Genomic DNA, 23,346 nt, shown 5'->3' with positions numbered 1-23,346 from the left:
TGTATTGATATGGTGAGTGTTCTAGTTGCAGACTGGACAGAGCTAGATCATAGAATGACAGAACCACATAGTAGCTTGAGTTGGAATGGACTGTACAGATTACCTAGTCCAACTCCCTGCCACGGGCAGGACATCTCCAGACTGAAATACCCAAAACCCCATCCAGAATGGCATTAAGGAGTTCCTCCCTCATGTATAAGTGTTGCTGGTTCAGGGTCTCTATAGATGTTTGGCTTAAAATGTACTGGGTGGACAAGCCTTAAAGTGCTGCTGATGCATAAGATTTGTAGTGGTGAGATGTGATGAGGTGACAGCTTGTTCAGCAGTAACATAACTACAGGTTTGGTGTTCCAGCTGTGCACCACATGAGTTCCTGCATGGGGTCACTCTGCTCATGGTGGGGAAAGCAAGACTCAACAGAGCAAAGCTGCTGTTCCCTGAGGTTCATGTCCATTGCTTTCCTTAGGAATCATGGGGCTTGATCCCCAGCCAGAGACTTGACTGCTGTGCAGGTGAGGCAGGGAAAGCTCGGTTGGAGCTTCACATGATCAGTACTCCAGGGAAGTGCTGTCTGACAGGACCCCTGGGACCAGCCAAGTGGAATCTCTGCTCTACAAGGAGGAAGGCTCTAGTGTAAGTTAACTGGAAAATGAGTCCCAGAATTTAGTTACTGACAAAATAAAACCCATCTGAATGCGAAATCTCTGGATTTCTTTTGCTGAGCTTTTTCTCAGTTTCTGAGGTGTTGTTTTGACAACTGTTGTTTTTAACTAGTTAAACAATTGCATTTAAGGCTCAAGCAAGTGTCAGATCGAGTTACCTTTCCATCTGAATAAAAGACTCCATGACTGTATCCAGTTACACCTCTGAAGGGGGTAGTCATTTGTGTTGTGATTAAAGAATGCTTTCAGTAAAAGCTGGAATCACAGACTTGTGATTTCTGAGGTAATTTTGTTGTAGTGCTTAATCACCAAAAAACAAAAGCTTGAGGAAAGAAATGCTAATTACTAACCATATTTTTGTGCCTGACTTTACTCAGTAGCAATTAAGAAAATATGCATACCGTGATGCTTTTTCCTGGTGTTCAGCTATGTTTAATTAACTGTTCGCTAGTTTGCTTCTGTAACATTCACAGCTAAGATTTTAATTGGTATTTTAGACTCTTGAAATCCAACTTCATAAGATTTGAAAGCACCATCTTGAGTGTGCACAGCTTTGAAAGTGTTTGCATCTGTAAATTGTTTCCTTGCATGGAGAACAATGACAAGTAAGCTCCTAGTGATATTGTTTATTTGACATTTCCTCAAAACCAGACAGAAAGTTGTGGAAATGGGGAACTGAGTTGTCCAACAGTTTGAAGCGTCTTGAGCTTGTTTCATATTATATGTGCACAACTTTATCCCCTTGAATTTTTCATAATCTGAAAGTGCACATGAAATTAGAAAGGTGCTGCTGCATCTCTGAATTTGTGTGAAATATGATGTTTGGAAAATCTTGGTGATAGAAGCATGCAGATCCTTGGAGCTCAACAGGAACAAATATGTACACTTGAGGCAGAATTGTTCAGAATTGCAAATATGGTATTGATACTCAGATGTTGTATTTAATTATCCAGGCATTATGATTATGTTAATTGTTTAAACAATAACACCTGTGAAGTTTCCTTCCTTTGCAGGGGTATACCTTTAGGTGGATTTAAAATTAATCAGGTGCTGACAGTAAACTCATCAGCATTTCACAGGCCTCTCTTTTTAACACTGGCATACATTAGAATTCTCTTTAGAAGTGAGAATAATGTTTTATTGCTATGATATTGATATCAGTAGGCATCATTGCAGTCAACATTCACAAAGAAAAAATAGAGAGTTTTAGGCTGCTGCATTTCTTTTTACCAATCAATTTTTGAAAATGTATCAGTGGAACTATTGGTACTGCTGTGAATCAAAAATGGGTCAGGTAGGTACTGTATGTATTGGAACAAACCGCTTTATTCTTTCCTGGATTGTCTCAAGTATAAGAATGTGAAAGTGAAAATTGTGATAAAGTCAGATGATTACTTCTGCTCATTCAAAGAAAAAAAAAGTGGTAGCTAAAATACGATTTATTTTTAATTCTTTATGTTTCACTTCCTCTTTTTCAAAGCAGTTGATAAAAAGAGGATCTGATACTCATAAAGATAATTATATCCAAGAGGACTTAGGATTCAGGCCTTGTTAGAATTAAAACCACTTTAGATCTAAACTTTAATATTAAACTGCTTTGAAATTGTTTTAATCCAAATTTAGTAGCAAACTGTTTGGAAATTTACATGTGTAAGCAAAGTAGGTACTTCACTTTCAGCTACTAGGACATGTAAATTAGATAGTAAAGTAGTATTTCTAATGCCTAGAACAAAGCAGAATTGCATGTAGGGATTGCTATTGCTTTGCATTCCTAATGCTGTACTGTCCAACAAAAATCTACATATCCATTTGCTGCTTGAAAATTGTGTACGGCAGATAGCCACCCATATTGGCATGCGCTGTCCAGGCTTGTCGCATTGACCCAGCAGCAGGGTGTGTGCCAGATGGTGAGAGGCACAGTGTGTCTGCATAGCAGCGGTGGGTCTGGGCTTGGCATAGGAAAACTCTTATGGGGTTTTCCTCTGTTTCGTGTCAAACTTTTTATTTCTGATCTCCGAGAGCAAGGATGTCTTCTTCTCTTTTCAAAATTCATTACTTTCAGTACCCAAGTGCACTCTCACTTGTTTTTCAGATGTTTTTTGAAGAGTCTTAAAGGTTTCTGTGTGTCTTTAACATGGGTTGGACTAACAGTAGTTTAATCTTCTCCAATTGACAGAAACATCAGCTGTTAAAATTTTCATGTAACAACAAGCTGAGGTTTGCTGCAATCTCTGAGAGGCCATGGATGAGGTTCTACAAAACTTGAAATTTCCATTCCATTGATCTAACAGTAATATAACCATTAAGTAGTTCTTTTTGTGCAGAGGAGAGTTCTGAAGGCTGAGAAAGGATGGTTTGTCATTTCCTTAACTAATGATTTCAATTTCCTGTAACTATCCGAAGCCATCAGATTCAGTCGTGATTGATTGTTTTACTGCAGCAGAACAGCTGTTGTGCTCTGTTAGCATTTAATGGCCATGGAGTGTTTATAGATGAAAACACGTGGGAAAGACAGTCCCTTCTGGAGGAAGTTTGTGGCAAGTTTTGAACCAAGAAGCAGGTAAGCCCTACAGGAGGAGCAGCAGTGGAGCTGTAGCAGGTTAAAGGTGAGCTATCTGGTCTGGCTACATCATGTCAGTCAGCTCTTATGTCTTTCCTCTAAATCGTGCTGCAAACATGGATGTGAAAGGCATGGCGTAGAAAAGGGGCTCTGGCTCTTAGTGTGTTAAGAAGGCTACTGATGCGAAGGACAGAAAACTGACTGTCATAGAATATCCTGAGCTTGAAGGGACCCTGAAGGACTTCTGGCTTCATACAGGACCACCGAAAATTCAAACCCTATGTCTGAGAATGCTGTCAAGATGCTCCTTGAGCTCTAGCACTTGGGGCTGTGCCCATTGTCATGAGGAACCTATCCCATGCCCACCACCCTCTGGTGAAGAACCTTTTCTGTAACTCTCAATCTGGTCCTCCGCTGATGATGCTCTGTGCTGTTCCCTTGAACTCTGTCGTTGTCACAGAGAGCAGAGCTCAGAGCTGCCCCTCCCTCCCTGTGAGGAACTGCAGCCACCATGAGGCCTCCTCTCAGTCTCACAAACCACGCGATGAGAAATTATTAGTCATGGATGAAAGGGAACAATTACTGGGTTTAAGCATGTCACGTCTTGCCAGAAAAGATGATTTTGGTGCTTCTTTTAGAGTGAGGATGTTGAACATCATGTTCAGATTTTTATCTTCCAACTGTGCAGAAAAAAGAAGTGACCATTTTGAAGGAACATGGCTTTGCAGTTTTTTAGATGCTGACATTACATCCTAGAATGAAGCTACAGCAGCTGCTGAGACTGGTGCTACTTGGATTCATACAGTCTATTTCTTGGCATACCTGCAGCAAGTGTACTGATTAAATCCTACAAGCATTGGTTTTTCTCTCTCTCCCCCCCAGTTTACTGAGAAGTAGATATCTAATTTTATTTTCTAAATTGTTTCTGCAGAGAGCTGCTTAAGTGTCCTTTGTTGTAAATTCATCCATGATTTGTAAATTTAGGGTAGTTTCATTGGAATCCTGCCTCTGCCAGGGCATGAGGACTTGCAAATTTATAGTAATGCATACTATGGTGTGTTACCATGCTTATACTGTAATTAAAAAAAAAAAAAAATTAGAGATAACACAGTTGATTAATGCTGGCATGTATGTACTGAGGTATACCACAAGCCTAGTTTATCTCTACAGATTGATTTTCCCTGAGATCAGTATGCCAGCTGGGCTAATTGACCCTTGGCAGTAGCTGTATTGATAAGAAACGTCCTAATAGGCAGCTGGTATAGTGGTGTGAAGTGGGCCTGTGGAGGGGGGCTGTGCAGGGAAATGGTTCTCATTAGGGCAGAGCGACACATCTGAATTCACTTTAATTCTGGATGGCACAAGTACTGCCTTGCGGAGACAGTGCGATTACTCTGGGGAGGAGGTGGCAGTGCCTTGTGTCGCTTAGCAGTCTTTCTGCTGATTAAGGGGTGAACACTATCCCAGATGCTTTTTGGAGGCAGGCAATTATTTCCAGCCAGAGAGATGCTAACCAACAACCAGGGCCCTGGGGGAGAAGGAGGGAGAGCCGGGCCAGGGAAAGAGGGGGAGCTTACGGAACACAGAGCATTTATTTTGATTTTTCTGTGTCTTGGGATCTCTTGTTAGAAAGCTTTCACCATTGGCATGGTGAAGTATTCAAGGCTGTTGGCTGACTGTGTGTGCAGCTGAATGTTCTGTTTCATAGTCTGTCTTTTAACATATGCTTAAAAGATTGTTTATTGCTAATATGTGTCCTGCTGTCTGGTTAGTGAGACCAACACTGACGGTTTTAATTCTTGCTGCTCTTCTTTGGGCAGTATTGTGGGGTTTTTAGTTTGGCTGTTTGGTTTGTTTTACTATTGATCCAAAATCTAGTTTCAAGCAGAGAACGGACTGATATCCAGTAGGCTGCTGCTGTGTGGTCATTATTTTTGTGACAGACTCATTACTTGATGACAAAATCCAAGCCATTGCCTACGGCTCAAAGCAACCATTTCCTACTGTCTTTGTGACAGAGCTGTGAGAACAGCCATGCAGCCTGGGTTGAAGGTAAGAAATTAATTTTTGGTTATTCAGCAGAAGTTGAAAGCTTATTTAAAGGATAAAGGTCTCCTTCTCAACTAAATTGTTACAAAAAGGAATAATTAACAGCAGAAAGCAATTGCTTCAGTTTTGTAAAGTTTAGTGGTACAGGCTCCAAATCTGAGAGGTTTATACAGTTTTGTCACTGTTGATTGACTGATTTAATTCCATCACAGCTAACAATGAAGCTGTTTGAATTACTCAGCAGATTGAGTTTTTCAATCCAACTGTGAGTCACTTTCCCTGTATGGAGATTAATTGTAAATGGTCTTACGTTTAAATGTGCTTTTCTCTAACAAGTTGTCTTAATTTCTGTCAGAGCCTGAATTCAACACCTTTCCTTCAGAAATACTTGCTTCAGAATACTTGCGCATGTTGTGGTATAGTCTCTGTGAACAGAAACACCCACAGACCTCAGTGCTGCTATCATGGGACCACCTGGGAACCTTCTTTTTTGTTGGTGTGTTGTGTTCAGATATTGTATGGTTTCTATTGCCATATAGTTAGGATAAGAAAAAATAACAACAAAAGAATAATGCCTAACTCTTTGATACTTACATTGTGTAAATTGTGTACAGGTTGTCCCTTTGTGTATGCTGCCAATGAGCAACATTTTAGTTTGTATCTTGAGACATGTTTCAAAGACATCAGACTTTGAAATGATCAATATTGGCATATACAGAACAATCTGTGTTTATATAAATAACTAGCAGCTGAATATCAGTATGGTTTTCAAAGAATAGTCATGCTGATATTACAAGAACAAATGAAGGGAAAAAAGTCTTCAGTTGTGGTTGCGCTCTAGAATGTACTACTAGTTTTTCACGTTATTGCTATTAAATCATGCTAATGCTTTTAGGTTTTGCTAAGACAGCATATCTGTTGCATAACTAGTAAATGCTTTTCCATTTGTGCTTATTTTTAAATGTACTTTGCTTATCAGCATCACCAAAGCTTACTTGATTAAACAACAACTCACTCCCTCCAGATCCATAATCGATAGGATGTATTTTGCATTTTGCTTTGCAGCATTAGCAAACAAGGAACAAATCTGCCTTTTAGAAGACATCAGAATAATCAGTTTTTGAAAGTTCTGTTTTGCACAGGAACAAAAATGTATTAAATAGTGAGAGGTTGCTGTTATGTTTTATAGACATCGATTCTTTTTCTTAGTAGGGAACAGAAAAAAACAAACAAACAAAAAGGAGAGGGAAATTTTTAAACATTTTGAGAAGATTGCCTTGCAGTATTAGCAGATATATACATGCATATATATATATATATATATTATTTTTTTTTTGGACTATTTCATTATTGTGGTCAGGGTCTAAGTGCTTAATTAGCTTGTTTGTTTGTTGAAATCAGTCAAGAAGGTTTCTGCAGGACGTGAATGAGTGGGCAGCAGATGAGGCCATGTGAAGAGGAGGGTACTCTAGGAGATTCCATGGGCTGCAGGGCTGAGGGCTGGATTGGCTGTAGATGGGTTAGAAGGGGTGGCTGTGATGTGGGGCCACCTGTGGGGCTGCAGCAGCTGGAGGAACAGTCCAACTTATGCTGTTTTTGGTGTCTTTCTCCTGTCATTGTCTCCTTGTACTCTATCACGGTGTGGAGACCGTGCTCCTTGAACAGTGCGTCCTTTCTAGGGATCATTAATGCACTGAGTACAAAGCATTCTCCCTTTGCTCCTGTATGTCTTCTTCATCTTGTAATTAGCTTTCCTTTCTGCTTTGTACTGGAGGCTGATAGGAGTTTCTGCTCACCCCTGTCTACTGCCACCCCTGGGCTGTTGGACACCTGTGCCCAGCCCTCCCAGCCTGTGCTCTCCCAGATCCCCATATTGGTGGCTGCGGGGGCTATCTGGGCATCAGGGGAGCAGGCTGCAGAGAGAGGAGTGGTGAGGGGCAGTGAGGTGCCCACAGCATGGCAGTGGTCTCCATGCCAAAAGCCGTAGGAGTGCAGTGCTGCTGTTTGTATCAGCTGGCTGCATGCTTTTCTTGTTAATGAAATGTAGTTAATGAAGGAGCTGACATCTATTTTGAGAGAGTGAATGCAAGGGGGAAATGGGTAAATAGAAGAGGGAAATCTCTAGGATCTGATGCTTTATGGTTTGGGTTGGTAGTCTAGCTATTTCACATAGTGCAGTAAAACTTCACAATTTGGTGATTCAGAGTGATCTGAGCAGTATCACATTGTTTTACTGTACAAACAAAGCAGCTATTGTTCTTCTGACCATTGCCTCAGCGTGAAATAAAATCCAGAAGAGCTGCTGTGAAACCTACCATCATTTTTAAAAGCACCACACATGTTTGGAATTAAGTTCCTCATTGCTGGGGCAGCATGAGGGGTGTGAGCTCTGCATCGTGGTGTTCCCAGTTAACACATGCTGATGGTATTGGCCTGCTGTGTTACCCTCCTGAGCCGGATGGGGCAGCAAGCAAGGGAGAGTTCATGGCTCTGGGAAGGCTGCAGTATGACTGGATGCAAAATGAGATCTAAAGATCCTGGGACTTGAAGTGATGATACTGTTTTGATCACGTAAATAAGCTTTGTAGGCTACCTGAGCCTACATTTTGACGCTTCAGCTAGAGGAAAATTTTTAGAATTCTCAAGTTGTTGCTTAGATTTGTCTGAATGACCAACATAAAACAAGTGTGTAACCTTCATACCTTTTAAGTGCTCTCCTTTGGTACTAAGTATTGCTTTAAACTTTAAAGGCACCAGCCAATTAAAAATCTGTACCTTCCTAAAATGTTCTTTATCAGTAATTATTTTACTTTAGTAATATTATTGTATATAACATATAATATATACTGATACATGTTGTTATAAGTAATTATAGTAATTATATTTATCAGGTAAATACAAATTTTCTTGTCTCGAAATGTGGTGGAGGGACAGGATCTTGAAGGGCCATGTTTGCTTGAAGTTCGGATGTTATACTGAGGAAGCATATTATTTCTTCTTGAGGTTCTTCAAGTTATACCTGTTTCTTTGATTTGGGAAGCTATAGTTATAAGCTCAGGATTATATAGCTGTTATTATAGGATCTTCTGTTCCTGCATTAGATTTGTGGGTGATAGAAGCAGACAAGATATTCTAAGAAGTAGGAAAGAAGGGAGGCTAGTTATCTGGATACAGACCAATCCAGCTGTTTGGCTATTGTGGCATGAATGCATTATTTCCTGCAGGGATTGTGGCAACTAAAAAGGCTTGAGATTTGGTATGCTGTTGGGTGGTACCTTGAAGGACATATCAGTAGTGTGTCTATACTAGCCTCTGGGTTGCAGATTTTCAGTCGAGGAGGGAAATGCTGCCAGGGGAAACCTGAAATGAAAGAAGAAATCCTTATGCTGTGCCAGCGCATGCTGCTGGCTTCCAGGTTTGTGAGCCATTTCCATAGGGGTGGGTTCTGTTAGCCAAACTTCCGCTACTGTGTTCTTTTAACACGCAGTTCAGTAACCCCTCAACCTGCAGTAATAGTGCAAATGCTGTACTGAATGATAATACTGAATAATAATGATAATGGACAGTGATGTGTTGTACCAGCAATGATGAGTTCAAGTCATGTTGCATCTGTAGGCAAAACACCGTCCACTGCCGCTCTCTTTTTGCTCCAGACTATCCCCAGACAGCTTCAGATTTTGTTTTCGTGTTTCAAGAGAAAGTTTTTTGAGGTCTGGTTTGCAGGTAGAACACACAGTATCTTGAGGCTGAAGTTTACCTTCCCATTAATTTAATTTTATAGCCTTCCTGGCCTGCTATGATTTTATTTTTATTTTTAATTTTTAGTTCATGTGGGATTTCTTGTGAAGGCTTTCAATTATTGTGTGCAGTATGAGGAGTTCCCTCTACACTACCTTTTGCTGATGTTCTTTCAGTGTACTTATGTTGTAATTCATATTGTGTTATAATTGCTGTTTATAAATTACATCTGCAGTGTGCTAGAAGTTATCTGGAAATTGAGAAGTAAATGGTGTAATGCCAGGTAAGCATAATGTATGAAATAAATGTGTACTAAGACTTTTCCTTTGCATTAGCTTGAAATGTCTCCCAGTTAAATACGCAAAAATATACAAAGAGAACATTTTTAATTATGCTACGTGAGCTTGGAGGACTTAATATGGAAAACTTCTACTGAAGTGGCAAGTAAGAGCAGACGTAAAGGAATATGTCTTTATGAATGAGACATTTTTGAAATTTAGATGGAATTTTTCCAAGATGTGTATGTAACTAAACAGCAAAAACGAAGTTTTTTCAAAATGATTTTCAAATAGGTGACTGAGTGGAGCCTTTCTCTCTTCTGAGTAGATATTATGTTTTGAAAGCATGCATAGGTGTAGTGATACAGGGTACATCTTGATGATGCACTAGGTAGAGTCATAATGGAAAAAAAAAAAAAAACAAACAGCTGCTGTAATGATTAAACCTTTGTGGAAAAATAGAGAAATACATTCAACATAGCCAAAAGACGTGATCTTTGCTGTCTCTCTCAGAGATGCGTGCAAGAAGAAAGATAAGAGAAGATAGTAGCACTTAGAGAAGCCGGCAATTAAGTGAGTCACTGCCCTCATGTGGCGTTACACTTGAGTGACTTGCATGCTACTGCTGCAGTTTTCATTGCTTCTGGATCTTGTACCTAAAGCCAATGCTTGTAGATGTTGTCAGCTGAAGTGTTAAAGGTAGCAGCTTGATTAAAACCAGACAGACATTTTGGAAAACAGTTGGCTTATACTGTCCCAGAGCCACATCAGCTGGTATTCTGCCTATTCCTCAGTGCTCCCCTCACTTGCCCGAGACAAGTTGCGTTTGAGATTGTCTCAGTTAAAAAGGTAACCTGACAAAAATATAACCCAGTAGTGCCTTGGAGGTGCAACTGAATATCAGCAATTACTTTTTAACCGTGTAAGTGAAAAAGCCCTGGCACAGGTTGCTCAGAGAGGCAGTGAGATCTGTCTTGAAAACCTCCAGAACCTGCCTGAGCACCCTGCTCTGGGTGTCTGTGCTGGAGAAAAGTTGGGCCAGATGGGTCCAGGGCTCTCTGCCAACCTGAACTGTTATATTAGTCTGTGGAAAGAAAGCAACTTGTTACCTTAGCTCTTAAGTAACATCAAAATCTGAAGCTATTGGGTGAAATTCTGATACCAAGCCGATGGTCACATGCTAGTCTTGCTTTTCTTATCCAGAAAATAGATCTCTCTTCCATCTCTTTTTTTTTTTTCCCTAATGATGGCAAATCTCCTGTGTCATCATAGTTCGTGGGATTAATTACTCTGCTCCTTGAGAGTCTGTACAAGTATTTCCAATGTTTTGATGTTGATCTTCACTTCCTAGCCATTTTATTAAATAAAAAACTGTACTATTCAATATTACCTTGTACTGTAGAAATTATCTGCTAGGTTATAATAGTCCTAAGACTTTAGTATTTTTTCAGTTCCTTAGCAGATAGTTTACTGTTGAAAATGTTGATCTCTTGACTTAGAAAGGTGTACAAATCTCTATCATTTGTAAAGTTATTATTCCAGATATAATGTTGCAAAGCTGGAAGTCTTAAAATATTGTAAAATGAGATTATAGAAAAGAATAAATGGCTGAGGAAAGTTACCAATAAATCTTGGTTGCTTTTGTTCCTGTTATTAAATGTCTTAAATACAATGCTAAGTAGTACATTACCTAAAAGCATAGTCCAAGAACAAACAACCTTATTATTTGTTTTAAAGTTAGTAACTAATTTGGCTTCTTTCACTTTTCTGCAAGTGGGTAGGGGGAGAAGGTTGGATGATGATATTATTTGACAGAACTTGTTAAATAACCTAGGTTCTTTAAACTGTAACTAATATTAATACCAAATAACTCTGTGAATGAACTTGTTTTTACTTTGTATGAAAACAACTATATATTACTTGCATACTATATTAAAAATGAAAGCACTGTTTAAGTAAAAGATGGAGTTTCTGAACCTGCAAGAGCAGCAAAACTTGAAAACTTTTTCATTCGTATGCTATTAAGTGCTATTAAGTACTAATCTATGGGTTGCAGCCACATGGTCTGCTGCTTCTCCTTCTGGTAGAAATCAAGGCAGCTCATACATTTGGCAAACTCATCCTGTGATCGAGCCTGTCCAGATCCCTCTCTGTAGGGCCTTGCTACCCTGAGGCAGATTGATGCTTTCTCTCAACTTGGTGTCATCTGCAAACTTACTGAGGGTGCATTCGGTGTTCTCATCCAGGTCATCAATAAAGATATTGAAGAGGACAGGCCCCAGCACGAGCCCCTGGGGAGCACCTCTTATGACTGGTCTCCAAGAGTGATTTCACACTCAAACTGGAATAACGTCTGTTGCTCTGTTCCCTACTGGTTGATTTTTTTTAAAAAAATTATTATTATCATTATTTTTTTTTTTACTTGATTTCAGTTTGAAGAGTTTCTGAGCCCAGGGTTGACCTCAGCAAATTCTTGAAGAGCCTAGCAGAAAAGCATGTATAAAATCAATTCAGGAGGAGGAAAACACTGCTAGTACTTGTGTGTGAAACTGTGCGGGTGATGATGACTTGCAATGTGAGCGTGCACTCCTGTGTTTATACTCTTAATTTCAAGATGCTGATGTGCTGATATTGGTGACTCTCAAGAGATGTATGTATATTATCTAAAGTATTCCTAAGGGTCACAGCAGCTTTTTTGATCAAGTTCATCACAATTTTCCTTGACATTTACTCAAGTAGGATTTTATATTAAAAAGGATTTTTTAGCTGTCTTACCATAAGGTTTACAGCAGAAATACACTTAATTGCTAGTATTGAAGCGCTCATTCCTCCCCACTTGCACACACTCTGCAAATAAAACATGTTAATCCTCTCCTGCCCTTCCCCCACTGTAGAAGCCTGATACGTTTCTTTTTGCATTAGTTAGGCCTCCTGGGAAATACACGCAGGAAAAAAAAAGGCTTTTCTATAGCCTTTCTCCCTCAGGAATGCATAGAAACCAGCTCTTTGGATCTGTTCCACAAACGTGAAACTTGATTTTAGGAAAAAAAATCTATAATCCAGCGCACATGTTTGTGAGAGAGACCTAATTTTAAGTTCAGTTAGAGGTACACCTTCTCATAGAAACTTAGTACATTTTTGAAAAAAACGTTTCATGTTCCTTCTCAACAACCCATATATTGCGCTGAGGCATGTTCCTTACGCGTGTATTTAATGCTGTCTTAGTTTTGTCTTTTATTAGCAGTGTGAACCTAGACAGTCTGCAAAGAAGAGGCTCATTTTGTTTACAAATATTACTTAAGGATGGAGGTTGTTTCTTGTCTACCAGCAGTATTCACACACTTCAGCTACAGCAAAGAGTGTGCCCTTTGCCATGGGATAATTGATAGTGCATGCTAGTTACACATCCATGAAAATGCAGAAGAGGCACTGCTGGTTTTTACACTGACACTTAGATACTGATGATGGGTATCAGCACTGTGCTGAAGGCAAACAGGCTGAGCTGAGGCCAGTCTGTAGTCTTTGCCTCTCTGTTGGGATAGACAGAAATCCCTCAGGGTAAGAGTAGGTGATTGCCATGTTACAGTGAACCTCAGAACTGATCTGTCTTTGTGTTTGATGGCTCTTGGGGCACAAAAGTGATGGGCCTTTCTGAGAAGGACCTTGAATGTGTGCAGTTAGCACTGGCTCAGCACAATGGTGCTGCCAGAGTAGTGAAATAAAAAGTGGTGTGGTAGCTTGGGTGTGTGACCTTTCCATGTTGTTGGGCTCGTACCAGTGTCTGTGCTCTCCTTCCTCCTAAACCACATCTAGGTGCAGCTTGAGGCAAGTAAAGCATGAGCTTGAGTACTGCTGGCAGGACAGTCTGGTTGTTCCCAAAGCCTGCGTCTTCATCTTGTCTGTCCTCAGTGGAAATAGTTGCCTTTTTCTCCACTGTGATTGTATGTGTTGTTTCATGTAGCTTGAAAGCTTCAGTGAACTATGTTTTATTGTGAATATATGTGTAAATATGCAATTTTTGAGTTGCTGGTACTTTTCAAGCTAACCAACAGTGGCAGTGGTGGTGGTTTAAAATGGTTAAAGTGGCATTTATAATGTCTGGAGAGTCTGCTGCTCCCCTCCATCAGTATGCCATGCTTTCCATCTCCAAAGAGTCAGCCTGAGCTGCTTCTGCTCTTCCTCAACCTTCTCCTTGCTCCATGCAGCCTTCCCAGAGGTGGATCAGACATGTGGAGGTGAGGTGCTGAGAGACCTTAGCACTGTTCACTGACCGTGCATCCTACAAGTGACTTACAGCTTTGCTTTGGGGGCAGAGCTGCTTTGCAGGTTTTGGTGGGGAGTGGAGGGCCTGTGAAACTGCAGTGGAATTGGTGCTGCCATGAGCCGTGGCACAAAAATGGGCATCAACAAATTAGGATTGAATCTGGCTTGACTGAAGTGACAGTTTCTTTCAGTAAAAATATTTCATAGCTGCTGGCTTTCTTTAAGCTATTTACCTATTGTGGAACTGACTGACTGCAGATCATGTTCCTTGGCAGCAACCAAAGAAGGTTATTTTAATTCTGTGCTTCTTCCTGAAATTGACAGATATAATCTCTGTGACAGCAGGCTGTCAAGCTAACTTTTCTCTCCCTCCAAGTTTTAGGATGGAATTGCAGAGGACTTTTTACATGATCTACTCCTTTTGATGCTGCCGTCTTTACTTCTCAGCTCAGTGTTTTCCTCTGCTCCTCAGCTTCCACTTCTCCAGCCTAGTTTAGTAACGACATCTGGCACTATAATGTTTTTCTGTTGACATTTTTTTAGACCTTTACTGTGTGTGTTTTGTTTACTCTTCAATTTTAATGTTGAGTTGACAATCTGTTGTTCATGCCCACATTTCCACAGTGTTTTTTTTGTTTTTGTTTTTTTTTTTTTACTATACTCTCAGAAGGTGTCACTTTGCTCTGCAGACTGTCTTGTTTTAAAAATGGACTTTTCTCATAAAAGGAGGGTTGTCTGTAAGGTGAGCAAAGTTGGGGTAATACGCTGTAGACGCAGTGTGTTTTTTGAGTATGTTTTCCAATGTTGACTAGCTCACTTTGATTAACTGCTTTGCTGCCGACAAACTGGGGATTATTTTCTTTGTGTTATTATTGGTGGATGGTGCTTTTTCGTAATGCACATTCTGCTGCTTAAGTAGTTTTCCCAAGATTTAATACAATACTTCCAATGTATATTTTAAATATGTTTCACAAGTTGCTGATTTTAGTGGGAAATAGTTATTCAGTAAGGATTTGCAGAATGTAGGCAGTGTTTTCTTAAAGAATTATCTGGCTTCAGGTAACCACTACGTGACAGTTGTCACAATGTTTGTTGGTCCAGTTGATTGAGTACCACAATACTGATTAGGTAAGAAGGCTAAAAGCAAAAATTACTGTTTGAATTTGAAAATGGGTAACCACTGTGGATTGATAGGCATTTCACAGAATAATATACTACACAAATGTGTCTTATCTAACACCATTTATTTTGGATTGGTGGAAAAAAAATCTAAGAAAAATGTTTGGAAGCCATAGCTGTTTTAATGTGGTCTTAAATTCCTCTTTGATTCGAGGTTTTTATTTTTAGGTACACAGAAACCTATCAAAATTTGCATCATGGAGACAGAACAGTGTGCAGCTTCTCTTCAATCATTTTCCTGAAGGAAAGGAAGCTACAAGGATGATAAGTCTTGAATTTGCTTCTTAGAGAGTGCCTGGAGAAGCAACTGTACCTAATCAAGTAGTCTGTGTTTACCTAGCACTTAAAATTTGTAATTTGCCAGGTTTGTATTCTCCCACCTGGCTTCATTTCAAATAACGCGTTAATCTGTGGAATCACTTTTAGTAATGGGAGAAGATGTTGAAACTTGTGAGGACTTATCTGACACGACTTTGTTCACAAAAGTGGTGGTGGGGGTTTTGGTAGTTTTGTGTGTGTGTGTATGTGTGTGTTTTTAACAGTGAAAAATGAAAGCATTTATTTCCTTCAGAATTTAAACTTGGTATATTTGAATTTTGAAGAGCGAGAATGAGCTATGGCTACTTCCTGTCAAAAAAGAATATTGAGAGCCCCCTATCCAGGTACTGCAGGAGCTGGAACACTCACAAAAGAATTTATGAAAATGAATGTCTCAGACCTTGATGCATTTCCTTTTGTTTGGTCAGTGGACCATCTCCTTTTCCACAGTGTTACTTTGTGTGAAGAGGAGTGTAGTTTCTGAGTACACAAGAACTTGGAACAGGTAAATTTTCTGTGTTTTTTTTGTTTGTTTTGCTTTGCTTTTGGATTCTAGTTTAAAGTAGAAGTGTTTGTTGATAAGATTTTAGGTGGCAAAAACCAGGAGATGTGAATGTGGACAGCCTCAGGAAAAGAGAGCTGACCTTTATGTCAAACTAATTCCTCAGCTAATGTGTTTAGAATGGATAAGGTACCTCTAAGATTCCAATAAATCAGTTGTATGGTTTAACATTGAACAAAGCACTTTATGAAATAATAAAACTTCTGGTACTGTGCCTTGAATAATTCTTAATGGTAAATTTTAACCACTAGGCTCACATGTCACCTTCATTTCTTCAGCCAAGTCTGAAAGAGGGCATTTGGATAATGCTCTTACATGATTATGTGGTTTAACTGTGGGTCAGCCCTGAAGCTGTCTGCCAATTGGACTTGCTGATTGGTGTTGGTTCCTTCCACCTGATAGTCCTGTATTCTGCGCTTCTGACAAGTTTGTCCTGCCTGATTAGCAGGGATTCTGGCCATCGCATTGTGGTGACCCAGAGCAAGAGACGGGTATGAGCCTTTCTGGTCCTCATGTCCTTGCAGGGTACCTGTGGTTGTAGATGGATGCATATCCATCAGTGTTTTCCCTGTTGGTGCAGCACTGTGCCTGACACTTGCTCTTGGGGAGAGGCTCTGCCAGGTGTACCTGCTCTCTGAAATGCTTTCTTTTGTTTGGGATTGCTGAAGTTGAAGGAGGTAGTTATAAACCTGCCCTGACCTATCACCAGGAAGCATGTGGATTCCCCCCCCTCTTTGTTAATGATTGAGAAAAGTGTCATCCTGCCTGAGCTCCCTTCTGCGCCAGTGCAGTAATGGCTTCTGTAGTGATTTATGGATTTTGTCTTATTTTGTGGGTTTTTTGTTTTTTTTTTTTAATGTTGCTGTATTTTCTGTCACGTGTGCTGCTTTTTGTGTTTTTTGCTCCCATGCATGCTTACCTCTGGCTCTTTTACTCACTGGTAGCTTCTTTACAATAGCAGCACAGATGGTCCTGCCACCTGCAAACTAGGTGCAGTTTGGGTGAAATGGAGAAATAGGTGGTTTGCCAGGTGTGTTTGTCCAGGTAAATATTCAGCCTGGTACAAAAGAGAGAGGGAAGAAACAGACGTCTTTGATTCCCTACAGCCTTGAAGAGATGGAACTTCTTCCTCTCAACAGCTTCTGTGAAGTATGTGCCCTTTTAATGATGCCAGTAAGATTTTCTTCTGTGTAATCTGAGATACACCAAACTGCTACCTGTTTCTTCCAAACAGAGACTCACACCATTATATTTTTTTTATTAACTAAGCTCATTTACACAGTCTTCTATTAAATTTTACTTTTTCCTATCTTACTGTTGCTAAAACTTGCTTAAGAAAATGGGATTCGAGTGGAAGAGAGGTTCATTAAATGGTCAAGGTTATGTCCCTGCAGAAATCTTTTGTTACTCTCAGTATCTTATCCTATGCATGTACATTGGCAAAAGAACTGTTTCTTTACTCTCAGCTCTCTACTCTCATAAAGAGGTGTATCTTTGGTCAAAAAAAGAATGCAGAAGTGCTCTAAAACATAATTTTTGCTTCCCCATGCTAGCAGCACACTCTCTGAGCTGATCTGGCTGAACTTGCATCACTAATAAAAGACTTGAGTGCATTGAGATAACAGCCGAGGTTGGTTTGTTGTTTGTTGTTCTTTAAAAGAGGTAAGGAAATGAAGAGAGATCCTCAGCTGCATTCCTGGTGTTACAAAACAAGAGTAATGTGTCTTGAGGACTCCAGATTCAGTACTTCTGGCTCTGAACTTGATTGCATGAAGAAGATTAGGTCCTGGACAGCCATTTTCTTAATGTCTTATGAAAAAGATTTAAAAGCCACTGTAGAGGACCCATAAGAAAATTTGTTGATGTTACTGTTTTTTGTAGGTCCTGTTTGTGTAGTGTCTGAGCCAGGGCAAATTGGTGATGGTGTGCATTTCTGATTTGTGGAAGGCAAACCAAGTTTCAGTGACAACTTCTGGCTTTGTAGCTGCATATTTATTTCATATTTTCCATCGTGCAAGTGTTTAGCATATGGATTGTTCTTTGTGGTTTCATTTCATTGTTTACAAGGGTTTACACCTCTCTCATTCACAGTTGATGTGTTACCTACCTCAGTGTTTCAGCTTCATACGTCATTTTGTCTGTATCCTAATCTGAAGGGAGGGAGTATTACAGCTTACATCAATGCTTTTATTTATTTTTGTTTGTTTATTTATTCTGAAGATAGCACTAAGGCATTCTTTCTTAAATATAAAGCCATAAGAAGTAGTGAACTTTCAGTTATTGTTTAAAGTTGCCATATGTCATTTTCTTGAGATTAACACAGGCACTTGACATGAGCCAATGGACATTCATATTGCTAACTGAAAACATTTTATTCCTACATGAATTCTTAATTCATGTGGGCTGGTTATGTAATGTGACACTAACAGGTTGTGATAAAACAAATCACTGCCATTACCTGCCTTACACTGTGATGACTTTTTGTTCAAGGGTTCCTTATATTTCTTGTCTTTGTGCCTTTGGACATTGTTTCTCATCTCCCTTGCTCTTTTCCAGAAAATGGGGATGAGATATGGATTTGAAGGCTGGGCTGTTTGGTGGATAAAGAATTGGTTGGATTGTTATAGACAACCAACGTAGCCAAGGGTTGTTGTCAGTGACTCTTATGTCCTGGTGGAGGCCAGTCACGTGTGGTGTTCCCCAGGGATCTGTCTTGAGACTGGTGCTTTTCAACATCTTTATCAACAACGTAGACAGTGTGATCAAGAGTACCCTCAGCAAGTTTGCCGATGACACCAAGCTGAGTGATGCAGTTGACACAACAGAAGGTAGGGATGCCATCTAGGGGGACCTGAACACACTTGAAAAGAGGGCGAATGAGAATCCTCTGAAATTTAACAAGGCCAAGTACAAGATGCTGCACTTGGGTCAAGGCAATCCCAGATGTGTTTGTAGACTGGGAGAAGAACTCATTGAGAGGAACCCGGCAGAGAAGGACTTGGGGATCTGATGGACAAAAAGCTGGACATGAGTCAGCAGCGTCTGCTTGCAGCTTGGAAGGCCAGCATCCTGGGCTGCATCAAAAGAGGGGTGGCTAGCAGGGCAAGGGAAGTGATTGTCCTCTACTCTGCCCTCACAAGGATGCATCTGGAGTTTTACATCCAGGCCTGGGGCCCCCAGTGTAGGAAGGATGTTGGAGTGGGTACAGAGAAGGGATATGAAGACGATCGGAAGTCTGGAGCTCCTCTGCATCTCTCTTATGAAGAAAGATTGAGGGAGTTGGGCTTGTTTAGCTTGGGGAAGAGAAGGCTCCGGAAAGAGCTCATTATGGCCTTCCAGTACTTGAGGGTAGCTTACCGGCAGAAGGAGGACCAACTTTTTACATGGTCTAAAAGTGACAGGACAGGGGAGAATGACTTTAAACTAAAAGAGAGAAGATTTAAGTTAGAAGCTAGGAAGAATTTTTTTTACTCAGAGGGCAACGAGGCACTGGCATAGGCTGCCCAGAGTTGTTGACTCCCCATCTCTGGAGGCATTCAAGGCAAGGTGGGATGGGATCCTGGGCAGCCTGGTCTGGTGCTTGGCAGTGCTGTCCATGGCAGGAAGTTGGAACTAGATGACCTTCAGTGTCTCTACCAAGCTAAGCCATTCTGTGATTCTATGATTCTATGATGAAAATATTTTGTTCTTTTTAATTAGACCTCATGTTATGCTAACTGTAATTGCTTTTTGTAGTTAATGCGGTTAATGAAACATGTTATTTAGAAACAATCAATATGAATGGGCTTTTGTTTTTAAATATGTTGTAGAAATTTACAGCCAATTCCACAAGTTCAGAATCCTTTTTATGCTACTTTATGCAGGGCATCTGGTTCTGCTAAATGCTCTGCAGCATGTTGTTCTTATATTTACTGAATGATAACTCTGTCTTACCACAAATGTTTTGGAAAAAGTCTAATTTATTGAGATGTTTGTCTCATAGCTGTCACATTCAGATGTCCACTTGCCTATTTTGTTTGTAGGTTTGAAAACTTAAAAGTGAGCACTAAATGTGAGAACCTGGGAAGAGTGGTGGAGAGTAAACTACCCTTCCTTTGGAAACATTTTGTGCTGTCTTTCTAACTAATGATAATCAGTAAGTGATACGATGTTGAAGTCAGAATGACTGGCAGTGTTTATGGAAGGATGCTGTTCCGTAAACAACTGTGAAAGCTGTAGGTTTTTGTTTTCCTTGTTTTATATTAAAAAGTTTTCACTTCTTTCAGTGCAAGGTCTTTATGTTGCTGAGTTTGTTCCTGAGAAGAAATGTTACCTGCAGAAATTCAAATTCTTGTTGCTTGTACAGCCACTACCTTTTGTTCTGCAGTTGAATACGTAAAGAAAAGAGTAACAGTGGTTTTATTATGTGATTGTTCCTGAATGTGCTGTTGCCTGATGGGTAATGAAGCTTTTAATTAAAGCATCAGCTTTAATTAATGAACAGTCTGTTACTGCAGCAAATATGAACTGTGCAATCAGGCCCTTTGCTCTGCAGTACATTGACTTACGTGGAGATTTAGTCATCTGCCTTGAGAATCTTTCAGACTGACATCTGAGCCACAGCCTCAGGAATCTGCTGATAGACGGTTTAGGCTGAAGCCCGTGGCTGGAGTTTTGATTTAGCCATTATGAAGCCCCTTTTTGGAGAACAGGCTTACCATCCAAATCTTCTAATGGGGATGTGCGTGGACATAATCCATATAGACCAGGTTTTAATCACAGACCTACCATTTCTTTGTCTTCAGATACCACTCACATCTAAGTTCATTTAGCAATCTTAATGCTTTATCTCTGGGAGCCTCTGATAATGTGTATTTATAGTGAGGTAGACTTATAAAATAATACATCCACACTGCTAAGAAATGCAAAGCATGAAAAGCAATGGTTAACAATAATGAGATGCCCATGTGTGAAGTTTGTAGTTGTATGTTAACTTCCTTCTGGCATCTGTAAAGTTTTCTGGCCATGGCTTTGATAGAAAGCAGCAGTTTCTGCCTGCTGCAGGCAGTTGCATCTGTGCCACATGTTGTAGTCGATCAGTCACTGCTCATTCATTTAAAGAGGGTGGGCTTTAATTTCTGGTTTCACTGTTTCTGCGTCATCTGATGAGGATATCAGTTTAACTTGGAAAGAGTCAGGTGGCAGTGTTTGGTTAAAGTTTGTTCCGGTGTGTTTACTCAGAGACCAGAGCTGGTGTTGGTGTTGCAGGCTAGTGGTGCTGCTGCCTGAAGCTGCATGGAGCTGAGGGCTGTGCACTTTGTGCAACATGCACTGCATTTCTGCTGCACCAAATGTTTGGGGTTCGTAAGTGATCCTTTATGATACATTCTCAGACTCCAGCATGGGGCAGGTAAGCTAAAATATGCAAACAGTGCTTTTTTGAGATTTCCGGGTAGTGAAACCAACCTGTGGCAGAAGTTTTAGTTGCTGAACTTGTGGTACAGGGATTTATCTGCTCTATCTTCCAGCATTCAAATGGTTTATACTGCTGTGAAGTCAGAAGATGAATACAAATCAGCAAGCAGACTTCTATATGGGGCATTTGTCCTTCTCCATCCCTTTTGCAGCGCTCTGTGAGCCCCACTTCCTCCTTTGTGCAGCACTGCAGACTGTGGGCCCCTTCAGCATGGGTGGGCGGAAGGCACAGGCTGTGCTTGAATCATGTTTGCTGGTCAGCAACGGGAGGACTGACTCATGGAGGCATGTGTTGGCTTCCCATCAAACCTCTGTGTCTGAGGGGTGTCGGAGCAGTGGGCTGCAGACATGGCCTTGTGCGGGGAGCAGGACGGGTGGGTCAGTAGGAACCAAACTTGTAAGGAACAGGTTCAGTACGTGAAGATACTTTGTTCTGTTACAGCTGATCTGGTAGCTTCTCTCTTAGTCTCTCTGATCAGCAGAACTTCAGTCAAAACCTCAGCACTCTCCAAAACTGTAGTTCTGCACAGTTAAAGAGAGGGAGAACATTCTTCTTGAAAATCTGCAGGTTAAATGAGTTCTTACTTGTTTCATTGTTAATATTAAACCTTGTTTGGCAGTACATGAGTTACATGCACACGTCAGTCCAGCAGAGACGAATATCTCAACCTCCATTTTTGTCCAGAAAACCAAATGGCTCAATTTCAGCTGAACAGATTTTTGAACCAACATAAACTCTTAAATTTAGTATTTTTGTTTGTCTCTTAGAACAGAGTAAGACAGCTATGCATACACAGCTTTTTGCATCTCTTCCACGGGCATGAGAGTGGAGAGTTTTCTGCTAGGGGAGTGTCCTTTTAGGTGCTGCAAACTCAGTAGTTGTTCAGAGTCTTCCAAGAGTTTCTCTGCGAATCTGATTGTTGTTCACCACTGTCCTGTGAGCAACAATGTTCTGCCCTGAGCTGTACTAGTGCGGAGGGGGTCATGTCTGCTATTGGAAAGTCTCTGCATCTTCGTTAATGTTCTACTAATACTTGTTCAAATTCTCTTCCTTCTCCCGCCTGCCACAGTGAAACAAGAAAGCTTTGGGGCTTTCCCTTCTGCTTGAGGTTCAAGCAGTTGCTTGTTAGTTCATGACATTAATTCCTGATAATTCGTGTCGAATAGCAGCCAACAGGGGTAGAAATTTGCCTGCAGAGATGTGATTCTATCAGTAGCCTAGAAAATGTGTGTTTTTCACTAATGTATCCCAGAAAGATCAACTGCCAATCTCCTCAGGTCCAAGAGGTGCTAGAACAAGCAGCAGAATGTTCAACAACAGGTTCCTGGTGTTCTGCTTTTAGCTGAGACCTTGGTTAGCAAAGGGAAGAGTAAAGAGGCAGCTGTGGTTCTTTTTGCCGCAATAGCAGAGGAAACCAGCTTTGTCTGGCCAGAGTTTGCGTGGTACTTCAGTGAAGGGGATGATGTGAGCAGAAGGGTTTGGGTGAAGATGCCTCTGAACCTTCAGTTCACCAGAGGGCCACCAGCCTTTTCACAGCCTGCTTTGCCACTTTTGGTGGGAACATCTTTTGCTTCTCTATCATGAAATGATTTGATGTGGTTTTGGCTGCAGTTTTCAGCCTGAAACCAGGAAGAATAACAAACAGCTTCATGGAAATGGGGGGGCATGTGACAAATGCCTGGGCAGCTCTGATCCAGGAGATTAGCATCGAGATCAGTGATGTATTTACCTCCACAGTGGGCCAGGTTGCACGCTGGTTATTGCAATCAGGGCACAGTTCAGTGTGCAAGTACCAAGGAGGAAAGGTGTATTTGTCTGTTTTAAATCCTCGGCTGTCATGAACACCCTGCCTGCACCATTTCCCTTGAATTACGGAGTAGTTTTGCTTCTCCAAATAGAAAGTGCTGTGTGCCTTCAATGCTTGTGGCAACATGCTTGTGCTTTTTTGCTTTGGTTTTCATTAATCTCTTGTTTTAATGATTTAGCATGTGCAAAATGAGAAAACCATACCATTTGCAACTGGAGAACTGGCTTCACGTGGAATTTGGGTTGATTGAATCTGTCTGGTAACCTTGGTCTAGTTGTTGAGTTGTCTCAGTCAGATGTTGTTTCAGACAAGTTAGCTATAGCTGCTTTTGGACAGTGCAGGCAGGCACTGGATAAAAAATGATGTCTTAGTCTCTGCAGTGCCATTTCTACTTCTGCTTCTCACTACTATAAAATAAAAAAACACCCTTGCTTTCATTCCTCTGTGAATGTGAAAAGACTAAATTTGGAATTCA

At 40.6% G+C, this 23,346-nt stretch overlaps 1 protein-coding gene and 1 long non-coding RNA gene across 5 annotated transcripts in view; one reads left to right on the top strand and one right to left on the bottom strand.

Annotated features, from left to right (window-relative positions):
* LOC109364013 overlaps positions 1–17,443 on the top strand; it is a 28,743-nt gene extending 11,300 nt beyond the window's left edge. Inside the window, exons 2-3 of the long non-coding RNA XR_002109967.2 lie at positions 14,898–15,391; positions 15,476–17,443. This is a non-coding gene — a long non-coding RNA (uncharacterized LOC109364013). The remainder of the gene's footprint in view (positions 1–14,897; positions 15,392–15,475) is intronic.
* SECISBP2 (SECIS binding protein 2) overlaps positions 1–23,346 on the bottom strand; it is a 189,891-nt gene that overhangs the window by 84,463 nt on the left and 82,082 nt on the right. The gene's annotated exons all lie outside the window — the stretch shown is intronic.

Source organism: Meleagris gallopavo, chromosome Z (genome assembly GCF_000146605.3).
Source record: "Meleagris gallopavo isolate NT-WF06-2002-E0010 breed Aviagen turkey brand Nicholas breeding stock chromosome Z, Turkey_5.1, whole genome shotgun sequence".
Lineage (NCBI taxonomy): Eukaryota > Metazoa > Chordata > Aves > Galliformes > Phasianidae > Meleagris > Meleagris gallopavo.
The sequence above is the reverse complement of the archived record's forward strand: the minus strand, read 5'-3'. Positions and strand labels throughout refer to the sequence as shown.